This window comes from Hemicordylus capensis, chromosome 2, assembly GCF_027244095.1.
Source record: "Hemicordylus capensis ecotype Gifberg chromosome 2, rHemCap1.1.pri, whole genome shotgun sequence".
NCBI lineage: Eukaryota > Metazoa > Chordata > Lepidosauria > Squamata > Cordylidae > Hemicordylus > Hemicordylus capensis.
Genome location: NC_069658.1, coordinates 209,283,354 through 209,283,611, shown reverse-complemented (window position 1 = coordinate 209,283,611; position 258 = coordinate 209,283,354).

Below are 258 nucleotides of genomic sequence, written 5' to 3'. Positions count from 1 at the left end.
AAATCTCTTTGGAAAGGAGAGAAACCAACTCAGGCAGGAGCGGCCAGGAGGTGCTTTTCCTTGGCTCTGGCTTCTCCTGCCAGAAGGGATTCTGCAGGCTTCCAGGTGACACAGCATTCTTCAGCGGCCCCAATGCAAAAACAGTCAGGCTCTGCTTTGTTTGGGTTGGTGAATCCTCACCTCTCCTGGCCACTGGGAGCCAGGAGAGGCCCTAGCACAAAAACTACATCCCCCAGAATGCCTTCTGGCACGTGCTGC